We start from the raw sequence: 13,713 nt of genomic DNA on the forward strand, positions 1-13,713 counted from the left end.
AGAACATACGCAAATGCACACACACAATACAGATACACATACAAATGCACTGTCACACACACACACACACCATCATCCTCACTCACATTCCCTAGCTCTCTGGGACAAGTTCTGGATATACCAAGGGGCAGAAGCCCTCTGTCAGTCCCTCCAACCAGTCTGGGTTGGCAGGACAGGGCAGCTTCAGTAACTGCTGTGTGCCAACTAGGGAAATTCACAGCCCCAGGAATGCGGGCTTAGAAGAGACCACAAAAGAGAAGAAGGTGCATATTCAGCATCTGCTTGCACATCTACTAAGATGGGGCACTCGCGCCTTCCTGGAGCAGCCCAGGCCACAGCTGGGCCACTTCTAAATGACAGAAAGTTCCTCTTTGGGTGGAATTGATACCTTGGGATGTCACGTCTGTCCACACAGCCAGGCACTGCTCTTCAGAGTTACAAAGCCCATGTCCTGCTGACATTTTGAATGGAGACTCTCTCTTCCCTTTCCCTTGACAGGTGGGAAAGGTAAGGGGGACAGCTGGTATGAGGAAGGGGGCCTGGAGGCAGCTGAGTGGAGGCTGGGCACATACCAACACATGCACATACATACGTGCACACACACAGGCACACAGATGTGGCCCCATGCATGTCCAAGGACCTCCTGTGCAGACACAAAGGCAGGCATGGAATACACGTCCATGCCCTGCACTTGCACACAGGGAAGGGAGGAGGTGGCCTCTGGTGTGTACCAGCTCTGTCCCTGATAGCTCTGCAGGTGGAAATTCTCAGAGCCTCCAGGTGGGGGAGGGGACTGGGGCTCTGAAGCCGCGGTCCCCACTGCTGGCAGCGCTGGTTAGCTCCCGTCTGCTCCCAGGGAAGGCTATCACCAGCTCTTAAGCCTCCCAATTTAGAATCAGCCTCAAGTAACTGGAACCTCCCAAGTCCCCTTTTCTGACCCTTTGGGGCCAAGGGCAGACATGAATACACCTTGAACGTGCCCTTCGACTGGCCCTCAGCGTGGGCCAGCTGGCCAGGTCTGGCCTAGAAAGGGAGCTTCCACGTCAGCCCCACACCCAGCCCCTGCTCCCTCCGGGGCCTGGAGACCCCTTTTCTCTCTACCTAGACTTCCTCCTCTGGAACTGAGGCCTTCACTCAAAAATGTGAGGGAAAAAGAAAAGCCAAATAGTTGACCATAAACCTGACTGAACAGATGGTCCCAGGGTCCAGGAAGGGAGAGAGCTGGGGCCAGGCCTTGGCGTGGAGGGCGGTGAGAGGGGCCCCCAGGGCTCCCAGCTCCAGGGAGCAGCCGGGCTTCTGGAGAGGCTTCTGCATTGGTATTCTCTGCCCCTTACAGCCCAAATTACACTGGCTCTCCTGGGACCCTTTACCGCACGTTGTCGCTTCAGCAAAAGGTTATGTACGAGAACATCGAAATCCTTCCCGCATATTAAGTAAAAGAGCATTTTTTAAAATGCACAGGAAACAGCAGCTCACCTAAGAGGCAATTTTTACAGTATCTTAGATTGGAACGAGCACCGGACTGGGAGTCAAGCACAGGGGTCCTCATCAGAGTCGTGCCCTCACTGGGACCCAGGGCATGGCACTTCCCCCTCTGCAGGCCACTCTTCTCATCCACTGAAAGTGGGAATAAAAGCCCCACAAGGGTGCTATGTCAGGGATGCTGTGAGGGCGGATGAATGATGGAAATGAACGGGTCATGCTATGCAACCAGCAGAATCCGACTTGTGGCCGTGTTCAGGTTAGGCCAGGCACACTGTCCCAGGTGAGCAGGGCTGGGTACACTTCCCAAGACTCAGTGCCCCGGCACTTCCTCATCTTTCCCCAGCCAGTCCCCTCACCTGGTGCACCTTTTCCTTTTCTTTTTCCGCCTGAAGAATTTCTAGAAATCACCTTCAAGACCCAGTTTCGAATCAGTTCTTCAGTTCTGACATTTTACACGTGTTTCAAAGGCACGATCTGTCTAAGATCAGAGAAAGCCAGGGTGCCAGGAGGGGAACCCAGGTCTCAGCATGGGCAGACTCGCCGGAGTGGGACCCCAGAGAACGGGGCGGCCCGGGCCCTGTGGGACGGGCAGTCTCAGCTCAGCTCTGCCTGCAGCACCTGTGGGCACGTGGGACGCAGCTGCAACCTGCCAGTTTCTTTAAGAGAAACAGAAAGTAGGAATATTTTGTATGTGAAATCTGATATGATTTTAAAACCCTGTGCTGGCCAAACAGCGCCCATCTGAGGGTGCTGCCAGTGGACAATCTCCGGCCTGAGTCCTCAAGTCGAGGACAGGAGGCCTGCTCAGGGAAGTGGTGGGCTCTGAAGCAGGGGTAGGGATGAGGGCAGAGGCAACGGCTGGCAGCAGGACTGAGGAGGTGTGGTGTAACTGGCTAGGAGAGGGCCAGGAAGCATGGCCTCAGTGTGCTGTTCTGTCAGACAGGGATGATAACGGGGCCCACTGTCGAAGCCCCTGCGGTGAGAGCGGCCCAGGAGGCCCCAGTAGCATCGATGAGGGAGGGAGGAGCAGGAATTCTCAAAGGTTACTTCTCTTCACTGTCAGGGTTTGTTCTTCTTGGCCAAGCCCACTGTTGGGGCTACAAGGAACCCCGAGATAATCCGAGCCCTGTAAAGATGCAGAGGCACTCAGAGAGGGGCGGCTCTTGCCCCACATCACACAGCAGGTGAGTAAGTGAACGGCAGGGTCAGATGGAGGCTATGGATGGCTGACTCCCTCTAGTTACCACAGTGTGACCCCTGATGCCAGCCCTGCCTGCCCCCAACCCCAGACAGAAGATCCCAAACATGAGGGGTGTCATGAGGGGCACAGGGAGGTCTGCCCCACCTGGACTCCGCCGTCAGAACAAGCCTCCCTTGGGGTTAAGCTGTACCGGCCCCTCCACAAATACCTAGCAAGAAGGGCGATGCCGGAGTGCGGCCCTGGGCTTATTCCTCAGCCTCACTTCTTCCTAGCCCACAGGACCTTGAGCCAGAGTTGCCTGACTTCTCCAAGCCTTGGTTTCTTCATCTGTAAAATGGGGATGGCAGGACCTTTTCCCTGGGAGAAAGGGGAGGGGAGAAAGACTGGAAATAACCAAGTGCTCAGGGCCCAGCTCCAGGAGGCCCTGCCAAGAGGACTCGCTGAACAATGGGATTCCAGACACCATCGGCACCGGGCTGCCTCCTCCCCAGAGCTCTGCCTCCAGCCCGCTCGCTCCTCTCTCTGTGCCCGGCCTTCTTTTAGGGAATTACAATCTGCTGGGCTCTAATTACTGGTCCCTGAGGACTGCTACCTCCTTCCCTAGCCGAGACTTAATAACCCCTCCCTGGGCTCAGCAACTGGCTGCAGGGATGGGCTAAGCTGCTCCAGGTCAGGCAGGAGCTGGGGAGCAGCGTCAGGCCCTGCTGCCCTCTGGGTAGGGCCCCAGGTCCCCACAACAGCTCCATGGGGAGTGGACCACAAGGGAGGAATACAAGGAGGGAAGAAGCTCTTGTCCAGGCCAGGACCCACCAGTCAGAGAATTCAGGAGCTCTGAGGAGGACTGAGGCCCTGAAAGGAGGACTGGCAGGCAGCCCCACCTGGTCCTTTTCTGGTCCCCAGCTTCTGTCCTCATCGGCTTGGCGAGTCCCACCTATGAGCCCTTGCTCCAGCTGTGCGCTCTGCCCTGCCTTTCTTTCCCCACTGCCTTCAGGATAAATCCCATCAAAGCAGCGAAGGCCTCCGACTCCTTCTCAGCCTCCACTCCTGCTCCTGCCTCCCCGGCTCCCACCACCTGAACTTGGAGAGGTCCCCCGGCCCATTCACGTCTCCAGGCTGTGTGGAACCACCACTGCCCTTCCTCCTACAGCCAAATGCAGTCAAATGCCCCTCCCAGACCTGGGGCCCCTGTCCCCTCCTCCGGGAGGCCCACCCTGACTCTGCTTGGGCAGGGCTTGGATGTGCCTCCTCTGGGCAAGTCCCAAGGGGTGTTAGCAAACGTCTGCTGAGCGCTGAATGAAGGACTGAAGGAAATGAACCTCGACCTGTAAACCAGGCACCCATCAGATGCCTGCCAACACCCATCCCCACTGTGCCCTGGCCACTGGGAACTTGGCTGTGCATGCAGGAGGACAGGATCAGGCCATGGCAAGTCACGAGGACAGGGGCAGGCTGACCTACTCCAGTTGGGTCCTGGCACCCATGCGTGCGAGCCCTCTGCTCCCACATCGTCACCTCTAAGACATTAACAAGAGCCAGGGCGAGTGTGGGATGTGTGTGAGGCTGGCACTGTGCACAGTTCTCAGGGCCCTGGACACCAAGGCTCAGGTCTGGACACAGGGTGGCTATTGTGACCTCTGGGCAACAGCTATTCAGCCGGGAGGCTACAAACTGGCAGCCCTGGTCTGAATCTGGCCACAAGTAGATTGCTGCATTGGGTGACAAGATACACAAACCAGGAGACGTCCTGTAAACATCTGAATCCTGCTTCCTGAGAAGGCGCGCAACGGGCATCCCTGGGCTGCAGCCTCACACGCCTTCCTGGCAGGGCTGAGCTGCTGCCCCATAGGGCCAGGCTGCCCTACACTGTCATTAGCATTGCTTGCCGGCCCTGAGGGGCCTAGAGGTTGGTGGCCCCTGTATTATGCAAACATGAGTTCATCTTCTGATCACTCCTCCAAGGTGACATCTGCATTTGAAGCAGGGCCTACAAGCTTTGACCCTTGGCAGTGAAGGCATTTCAGGCCCTGGGAAAGGCAAGAAGGGGCTATTTTCCAGGAAGGCAGATACCACTTGGTCAAGGTGTTCCTGGAAGGTGGTACCTTGCAGGGATGGCCTGGGGCAGGCAGAACATCTGCCTGCTCCAGTGCAAAGGGCTTTTCATGGGGTGAGCCAACATCTGCCTGCCTCTCTCCCAATTCTGCCCTTGGGAATAGTTGGATGCTGACTTTCCTGGTCCATTCTGCCCCTCTAATCCCTCATGACACCATTTCTGGCCCCAGAGCCCAGCTCTTGGTCAAGCTCCCCCTAAGAATGTGGGACCTGGTCCAGGAGGAACATCCCCTTCCTTTTCTCAGACACCATACCTTTGATAACGTAGCTTCAGGTGGGTCCAACGAACTTCTTAGCCCCCTAGAGGCTCCTACTGAGATGACAGTCACCTCAACCCCAGACTGTCCTAGAGAGCTCTGAAGGAGCAACAGCGCGTCTCCCTCCCCAGAAGCCAGCAAACCCAAGGCCCCTGCTGGGGCAACACACAGGCGCACTGAACGCACAGACGCACAAATGGACACTTTACGAGCCCCTCTGTGCGTCCTGAGGCCACTGGCACGTGAACAAACCGGACCTGGTTTTCTGTGCTTTTCTGACAGTCCTGTCAGGAAAAGCTCTGACCCATTGCATAAAGAAGAAACTGAGGCTCAAAGAAACAAACAAAGCCCTTGCCTGCCGGTCAGCGCGCTCCTGGCTGTGGCTGACTGCGAGCCAGCTCCCCTCTCAGAGAAGTGGCTGGGCACACAGGCCACGGCCCCCTCCAGAGCAGCGGCCACCATCTGGACAGCCGGGGCCCCACAAACGCCGAGGGGAGCCACCTCAGCCGAGCGCCTACCACTCTCGTGAACCACAATAACCCTCGATTCTGGGCATAGGCTGAGGGCCCTGGCTTGTTACTGCGACTGCTTTTTCTACCACTGTAGTCATTGCAGGGCTGACTGGGGCCAGATAAGCAGGCAAAGCAGAGCGCAGCCAGGCCCAGACTGTTTCCAGAAAGGTCCTGGCGCATATCCAGGAGCGTGGGTACGCAGGGCCTGGCGAGGCCCGAGGAGCACCTGTGGCTGGTCTGCTGAGGAATCATTAGCCACTTTGGGGGGATGGGGGCGGGGGGAGCAGGCCTTGCCTAGGCTGGCAAAGGTGACATGAGTCAGAGCAGAGATGCCCAGGGCCAGCGAGTCATCTGGCTCTCCACATGAATGGACATCACAGCCCTCCACTCCATGCAGCTTGGACTTCAGAAAGAAGCGATTTCAGGGGTGCCACAGAGAATGACAGGGCCTGTCCTTGGGTACCCCAGCTTCTCAGGAGTCCTGTAGCAAGAGGATCTCTCATCATGGGAGTCTGGGGCAGCTGGGAGCTAGGAAGGGGATCTGGGCCTTGGGGTCGGAGGACTGGGTCCAGCCTGGGGTCCCCAACTTCTGGGTCTGTGACTGCAAGCACATCACTTCTGTGTAAAACCGGAACCGCAAAGGCTGACTCAGAGGATCTGTGCAAACAATAGGCCCAGTGCCCAGCATGTGAGTGGGGATCCACGGGGCCTGGTGGCTGCCACTCAGCTCCTGGGACCTCAGAGAGCCACCTGGAGGGGCTGTCTTGAATATTTAAAGGAGAAGCTCATATCTGCCTCAGGTACATACCCTTAATACCTTGCCACTGCCCCCTCCAAGGCCTGCTCCCCTCTGTGGGCTGGCGGTGCCCTGCAGTGGGACCCTGCCCCATCCTGCATCCTCTGGTCTAGGCTTCATCCTCTCCCTGGCTGAGGGATGTGAGCAGGAATGGCTCAATCAGGATATAATCGTTTTTAATTAACGTGTGGATCATTTCACAGGCTGATCTCCTTGGAGACCAGAGGGAAGACGGTCTTTTAAGATTTCTTTTGCCTCTCCCCACCCACCCCTCCCAGTTGAAGGCCGCCCCCCTTCACCCACCCAGCCGCAACCTTGAAAGCAGCACAAAAGCCTGCTGCCTGGATCCCTCCTGGGGCCATTAGGAGGAAAGTGTGTGCTGACACACAGACAAACACGCACGTGCCCAAGCTCAGGGGCACATTCTCCCCCCGGAAATGCACAAATGGGATCAGAGATTCACAGACACGTGTACACACCCACAGACACAGCACACACAGGGCACACACATTCGCTCACACACAGGGATGCATGCACGCACACATGCATGCAAGCTGGAAGGCACACAGGCCCCTCAAGAAATACACAAACAAGATCTGAGGCACACAGATATGGGCGCGCATGCACACACACACACACACACACACACAGACTGGAGGCACACTGAGCCCCCAGAAAACAGAAACAGGATCAGACACGCAGACATTCACACACACGGATGTGCGTGAGCCTTTGGGGATGCTTCCAAGCACAGAGACACACCAGAGAAATGCCCCAATGTCCACATTCATGGGAGGTTGCTTTTTAACCTGATGGCCTGCCGGCGTGCTGGCACCAGGGGAGCAGAAGGTCCCTGTCCTGTGATAGGAAGTCACAGAGCCACAATCACCTCGCCCATACAAGCACCCCTGGCCCCGAGCCCCGACCTAGGGGTGCCCTGCCACCTGCCCCATGAGGAAACCCATGAACAGAGAGGCCACCACCAAAGTCTTGCCTCCCTGCCATCCGCCTCGTCTGGATCCTTTGGACCCCCAGAGCCCCCCACTCAGCTGTTCCACTCAGCCCTGACAGAACCCACTCTGATGTCCAGCCTTTCCTGGACATCCAGCCTTGGGTAGCTCTAAAACCTGCACCGGGAGTGATGTCCTCAGCCTCCCCTCTGGGTGCCCTGTGAGGCTGGGGGAAGGGATTTTCTCTATTCTCTCTATCTTAAATAGGTCCTTCCTTCCCCCATTTTCTTCTTCCTGACCTCCTGTCTCTCTGTTCCACTCCCTTTTCTTTCCCACTGTCTTTGCTTCTATCCTTCCTTCTCTCTCTCTTCTCACTCTCACCCTCCCTCTTTCCCTGTCCTCCCCAGGGGTCCTCCTGGGTCGATCTAAGACAAGAGGCAGACTGGTCTAAGACTAAGGCTGCGATGGAGCTGGTCCTTCCCCACTCCCCCACAGTGGATATCTCTGCCAACACCTGCCCCCAGCTCCTGAACAGACTCAGAGTTAGGTCACTGAACAAGTAAACTGAGGCATGGGGGCAGGGCACAACCACGGGGGTCCTCTGACATCAGTAGCCCCACCCCTCTCACCCCACCAGCTTTAGATCCTTGGCTTTTCATGCTGGAAAACAGTACAACAAAGAGAAAGAAGTTGTGAAGAGGGCCAACAGGGAGCTCATGGCTGGCCAACCACAGACTAGTAACTTAGGTGGCCCCAGATCCCACAGACACGGCAAGTGTGAGTGACAGAGATGGGCTTAGGAGCCTGTCTGGTGCTCCAGCTGGTGACACGAGAGGCAAACTGGGTGTTTCTCCTCTCTTCAGGTCTCAGTGCCCACATCTGTGAAATGGGCAAGGTCAGCCTAAAAGACCCCTAGGGACTCTTGCCTGCCAGATGTGGAAACCAAAATGACAGGTCAGTAGCCAGTTCTTGGCTACTGCAAGGCCCAGAGACAGCTGTGTGACCTTGGGACTCACTTCTCTCTGCACTCCCATTTCCTCCTCTGTCAAAGGAGGGGGTCAGCCAGGGGACTCACTGCCAAGGCTCTTTTCTGTTCTGATAGAAGGTTCTAGATTGTGAGGGGGGGAGGAGAATAGGGTTCCACTTCTCTGGGAAGAATGAGAAGCCAATTTCTTCCACTGCAGGCATGTCGGAGCCTTCGGCATCAGCGGCGTCATTTTGAGGAAATCATCTTAAACATCAAAACAAGCTCTCTACATAAAAATCTATCCACTACCACCTCGTTCATCAGGAGCATCCAGAATGTTGAACAAAAGGGGAATATTAAGTAAATGATGGTACGTCCACCCCATTGGAAAAGACATTAACCTGGCGTTTATGAAGAGTTGGTTACAAAACAGGAAAAGGCTCCTGTCAGCGCCAATGAAGAAAGCAGGATACATATCTGAATATAGAGAATGACGGCAAGGTCTTTAAAAACAAACCAACCACCAGGTCCAGAAAGACTGCGAAGACACATCAAAATATTAGCACTGCCATGGCCCACTAAGACCAACAGGAACCTTTTGTTTCTTTTTCTCTATTTTTCAGATTTTCTATGAACCATATTTTTAAATGTATATACAGAAAATGTATATATTTCACACAAAAAAAAACAACAATGACTAAATGCTTCCAATTGAGAAACTTTCCCCTTCCATTCATTCATTCATTCATTCATTATTTATTACTGATCCATTCACTGCACGTTTGTCCAGTCAAACCTGAGGGCACATCCTGTGCAAGACCCTGCACTCTGAGATCCTCGGAAAATGGGAACTCGGGTCGGGGAAAGGAAGACAGCCCCCGAATAGCTACACCGAGGGGCTTGTGCCATATGGGGCCCTCGGAGTGAGCAGAAATCAGTCCTGCCGGTTTGGTCCTGCCTCCCTGTGGCCTCCCGGAGGCCTCCCCCTGCTGCAGGGGGTCTCATAGCCTCCCCTGTGGGTCGGACTCTCACCCTTAACAGCCAGACCTCCAGCTGTGGGTGTGAGCCTGGGGGTGCCGAGCAGGGCAAAGTGTTCAAGGGGCCTCCCCAACCCCAGGCCACCCAGCTTTGGCGGAGACCCCCCCTCCAGTTCCTGTGGGCCTGGCATGTAACCCCTTTTCCCTCGGGGCCACAAGGCCAATGCCTGGCTGTGGCGCCCTCTGGACTCTGATTTCCGCCTCCCCCAGGCCCCTGAACAAGGCACCACCCAGCCAGGTCCTGTCTGGCTACGGCTGCTGATTCCATACCCTGTGAAGCAGCACAGGGTACGGAATCTGCTAGCTCCTGTCAGCCAGTGTCACGCTGTTAGCACGTCAAAGGGTCTGACACAGTGTCCCCGCTGTGTGGGGGCTGACAGATTTCTGGGGAGGGTTAACTCTTTCTATTCCTGGACCAAGCCCCACAACAGCCTGAAAACATCCCCCCCCCCAACCAAGACTCCCCTCTTTAAAGAGGGAGAATCTCCTTCACCTGCCAGGTTGCCACCTCCACCGGGGCTGGGTCCCTGGGCCGGCTCCCTACCCTCGGACGAAAAAGGGGAGGAGCCCTCTTTAGCCCCCTCGGCTGTTCGCCTGGGAATCCAATTAAGGCAGATTTCCATTGACTCTCCTCCGCCCCCACTCCCGTTGCAACTAGCCCTTCACCCCACCCCCCAAAGCAGCAAAAGGATCTGGGAGCTTTGAGTGCTGAGAAACCTCTGACCCTGCGGCCCCCACTTTGAGTTGAGCCCCCCGCTCAGGACTGCGGTCCCCAGAAACGCTCTGGGCTAGCACTCCCTTCCCACGCCCCAGGGGGAAAAGGAGAAGTTCCCACCACTCCCCTCCCCCAGCCCCTGAGGGAGGGGGCGAGGCGTCCGGATCTCCGGGTCACCAGAGCAGCGTCTGCTGTGGATGCAGGAGACAAACACTTCGTCACACACACACATCACCCTCGGGATCACCTCTGAAGCCCGCATTGTGCGCGAGGGGAGGAGGCCGAGTTGCTGGGAGGAAGCTGGGGTTAGGGGGGGCCCTGGACGTGCCTGAAGTCACCAGCCAATCACCAAGCCCAAGAGGGGCTAGAATCCACGACCCTCGGCCACGAAGGCAAGCCTCAGGCCTCCACAGCACCCCCACCCCTCCCCCTCCTGGCAGGGCGCCATCCGACGTCAAGGTCTCTAACCCAAACAAGTCCCTCCCCCTCCCCCTGCCCGGGGTCAGCAGCCCCCGGAGAAACCCAGCTACAACCCCCGCCTCTGGCCGCCCACCGACGCAGAGGCGCGAGATTTCATTGTCAGCCTGGCCACTCGACGCGCGTAAAGCGGGGGTGCGGGGAAGGGGGGCCAGCGGGGCAGGCTCTGGAGCGGGGAGTGGGGAGGGGTCTCCAGGGGAAGTGTTTGAAGCTGCTCCTCCAGCTCTGTCCAGATCCGGAAGCCGCCGGGGGAGGGAGGAAGGCGGGGGTGGGGAGAGCACGACCTTAAGCGCTCGAGGGCGGCAAGGAGGGGCTGCGGCGGCCGGAGGAAGCGCCTAGAGGCGTCGGGGGCGCCGAGTCTCCCGGGAGGCTGCGCTCGGGAAGTTTCCCACCGGTTGCCTGGAGCAGAACAGGGCGCGCAGACGGCCCTCCCTGGCCTGACCAGTTCCAGGGCGCAGACTGCGAACTTGAGCCAAACTCCTTCCTTCTCCGGCATCCCTCACCTCCCCTCCGCGGCCACCAGCCCCGCCCTCTCAGCCCCCTGCCTTCCGCCAGTGCCACTGTCGTCAAGACCTCTCACCAATGTATTGTGGAGGAAAGGGGAGGGCGGAATCCCCAGCACAACCAACTGCGGCCAAAAAAAAAGGGAAAGAAATTCCTTCTCCAGAGACTGATTCCCTCAACCGGCATGGAAAACCCCAAAACAGGCAAATCTGCAACTCTAGCCAAGATCTCGGCTCGGCGGGAGGGGTACCTGCGGCAGGCGGTGACCCCCGCCGGCAGCCCCGGGTTTGGGGCAGGTCCGAGCGCGGTGGCGGGCCGGGGGCGCCGGGAGCCCTCGTGCCCCGGAACGGCCCCCCGAAGACACAAAGCTCTGCCGCCAACAATACCTGCGGGCTCCTCCTGGGTCTCCCGGGCGCCGGCACTGCGCGTCTCGCCGTCTCCCTTTCCCCGCGCCGTCTCTCTCCTCCTCTAGCGCGCGCTCTCCCCTCGCCTCTTCCAGAACGCGGCGGCCAGATGAGCTCCTTGGGAGAGAAAAATGTGAGCGCTCGCACGATTCCTTTCTCTCCGCCCGCTGCTCACGGCGGCCCAGGGCTCGCTCCTTTCTCCCTCGCGCTCCCGCGCGCGCCGCGGCTCTCGCGCCCCGCGTTTCCTTCTCAGCAGCCCCTGCGAGCGCCCTCAGTAGCCATTATTCACGGGCCGCCAGGGGACAGGCGGTAATTAGAGACCGCCCCGTGGCCGCATCCACTCGGCAAGCGCGATGCGGGCGCGGGGGGCGCGCGACGAGGGGCGCGCGACGAGGGGGCTTGGCTGCGCGCAGCCCGCGCCCCAGACGCGGGGGAGGGGAGGCGGAGGGGGCAGGGAGGGAGGAGGCAAGGGGAGGAGTGGTGAGCTCGGGGAAGGGAGCAGGAGGAGGGGGCGCCGGGGAGACGCTCTCGCGGCTCTCACCGCGGGGGCTTGGGGTCACCGGCTAGGAGGCTCCAAGGCGCTCAGGGACTGGGGGTGGGGGTGGCTGTCTCCGTATGCGTGTGTGTGTGCGCGCGCGCGCCCGCGAGCGCGCGTGTCAGAAGGAGAAAGAGGGAACGCTTTAATATTTCCCCAGTGACTTACGAGCCCGTGGGTGAGCTCTTGGCTGTGCGTTTAGGTCCGTGTGTGTATCAATGTGGCTGTATATTTCTGGTCTGTCCTACGTGTGAATGTCACGGGGTTTGGGGGTCTGGCTACGAGCTTGTGAATGTATTTCTGGGTCTCGGAGGAACTGAGTGATGCGGTGCCTGCGTGGGGTTGTTTGTGTGATTGTTTATGGGGGGGGGGTTGTGTGACTGCGTGGGTGGCACTGTGCCTGTTGTAGGGCTGTGTGTCCGAGGGGCTGTGTCTGTATGAGGTTGCATGTGTATATGAGATTGTGTCTGCGTGGGCCCGAGTGTGTCTGAGGGGTGTTGTGTATCCGTGTGGGCTTGTTTGCGAGTGGGATTGCGGTTGTTGGGGCTGTTCATCTGTGCGTGTAGGGGCAGTGCGCCTGTGCAGGGCCGTGGTTCGGAGAGAGGCTGTGGTGTGTGTCCGCAGGCGGTCTTGTGTGGGCTGTGTTCTGCGGGAGGGTCTGAGCCCTGGCGACGGGGGGGGTGATCCGCGTGGCGTCGGGGATCGCACCGCCGCAAAAGAGCTGCTTAAGGCGCGAACAAGCTGCTCTGGGGTCGGGGCGCAGCGGGACGAGTAGTGGCGGAGGAGGGGCGGGAGAGAGAAGGCGGAGACGAGCGGGGCCATCATCCCGCGCCTCCCCCCGCCCCCCTGCACCGGAGACGCAGCTTGGAGATCCTGGCACTTGACGGCCCCGCGGTCCTAGAGGCACTGGGTTTGATGGACCCAACTGGGCTGGGGAGACACCTATGCGCTGGGAGCAGCGGGGACTGAGACTCGGAGATCCGGGAGCAGCCCAGAAGCGAGAGGCGAGGGATGCCTGAAGAGGCGGGTCGCGGCCAGGAGACAGCGGAGGACCAGGCTGAGACAAAGAAGAGCGGGACCGGGAGCCTCCAGGCAGGACCGCACCTCCAGGTTCGCCCCGCGGCGCTGCCCGCACGCTAAAGGCCACCGGGAGCAGCTCCGGAGCCCGGGGGCACGGAATTACGCGTCCCAGGCGGGGCCGTGGCAGGGGGGTTCCGAGCGCAGCGGGCGGCGCCGCGCCCCGGGGCTGTGATTGAGCGCTCGCTAGCCCGCCCCTCGCCAGGCTGCTCCCTGCCCCCGCAGCCGTTCATTCATTCATCTATCCGTCTCTCCGTCTACCCACCCTTCTATCCACACACGCGTCCACCCGACTATCGCGCCAGGGATCACACAGACGTGTCAGACCCCGCTCTCTCCACTTTCTCCTTTGCTCCCCTCTCAGGCCCCTCTTCGTTCTGGCAAGAAGCGAGGAGCGCACCCCACGACCTCTATTACGCTTAGGTTTTGCTGTTCAGTGATCGCCAACTTCCTCTCCCCATTCACTGACCCCCAAACCCCGCCACTAATTCCGAGTCAGCTGGGCATGGGGAGGCTTCTCCCCGCTGCCTGGCCGCTGCCTGGCCGCCCAGAGGCCAGGCGGCTCCTTGGCGAGGTCCGCGGCAAGCAGGCAGCACATTTCTGTGCTCAGCTTGAGTGCCTCCCTCAGCCCAACCCTCTGGGGGGAGCAGGGAGCAAGAAGAGGCTTCCTGAGAGGACTGCTGTGCC

General features: G+C 58.9%; 1 protein-coding gene across 2 annotated transcripts in view; it reads right to left on the reverse strand.

Annotated features, from left to right (window-relative positions):
- RAI1 (retinoic acid induced 1) overlaps window positions 1-13,713 on the reverse strand; it is a 118,614-nt gene that overhangs the window by 68,742 nt on the left and 36,159 nt on the right. The window contains exon 2 of one of the 2 annotated variants that reach the window (XM_070563653.1): window positions 11,397-11,531. The gene's annotated coding sequence lies outside the window, so the exon portion shown is untranslated. Of the gene's footprint in view, window positions 1-11,396; window positions 11,537-13,713 lie in introns of those variants that run through there. The other variant, XM_070563654.1, reaches the window with a different exon arrangement.

This window comes from Equus przewalskii, chromosome 10, assembly GCF_037783145.1.
Source record: "Equus przewalskii isolate Varuska chromosome 10, EquPr2, whole genome shotgun sequence".
NCBI lineage: Eukaryota > Metazoa > Chordata > Mammalia > Perissodactyla > Equidae > Equus > Equus przewalskii.